This window comes from Lucilia cuprina, chromosome 6 (assembly GCF_022045245.1).
Source record: "Lucilia cuprina isolate Lc7/37 chromosome 6, ASM2204524v1, whole genome shotgun sequence".
Lineage (NCBI taxonomy): Eukaryota > Metazoa > Arthropoda > Insecta > Diptera > Calliphoridae > Lucilia > Lucilia cuprina.
Genome location: NC_060954.1, coordinates 3,189,575 through 3,190,495, shown reverse-complemented (window position 1 = coordinate 3,190,495; position 921 = coordinate 3,189,575).

Below are 921 nucleotides of genomic sequence, written 5' to 3'. Positions count from 1 at the left end.
CTTGTTGCCTGCTGCATTCATTTAATATCCATGTAAAACTTTGACAGATTTAAAGAAATTTGTTTTCTTTTGGTTTTGTTTTTATGTCTATAAACCTCACACAATATTTGTGTAAATTTGGGGGATTTGATGTTTATTTTAAATTTAGCTGGAATATATTTTCTCTTAGAACAATTATGGTTATACAACAAGTGTTTTCTTAAGAGCTTGGACTAATCTATAGTCCAAGCTCTTGTCTATAGTCTAGCCTATGATATACACTCTAGTATATTATAGTCTGTAGTCCATTTTTCAGTTTGTTCTACAGTTTAGTCTACAGTCTAGTCTTTAGTCTAGTCTATAGTCTAGTCTATAATATAGTTTATTGTCTAGTCTATAGTCGACTCCAGTCTAGTCTATAGTTTAGCTTCTTATCTAATCTATAGTCTAATGCGTAGTCTAGTCTATTCAAGTCTATATTCTAGATTACATTCTAGTCTTTTCTTTAGACTATAGTCTAGTCCAAAGTCAATCCTATAGTCTAGTCTAAAGTCTAGCCTATTCTAGTCTACATTCTAGTCTTTTCTTTAATCTATAGTCTAGTCTAAATCCTATAGTCTAGCCTATAATCTAGTCTAAAGTCTAGCCTATAGTCTACTCTATAGTCCAGTCTATAGTCATGTCTTTAGTCTAGTCTATGGTATAGTATATAGTCTAGTATATATTCAAGTCTATAGACTAGTTTATAGTCTACTCCATAGTCAAATCTATAGTCTAGACTATAGTCTAGTTTATACTCAAGTGTACAGTTTAGTCCAGTCCAGTTCATAGTCGATAGTCCAGTCAATAGTCTAGTCTATAGTCTAGTCTATAGTCTAGTCTATAGTCTAGTCTATAGTCTAGTCTATAGTCTAGTCTATAGTCTAGTCTATAGTCTAGTCT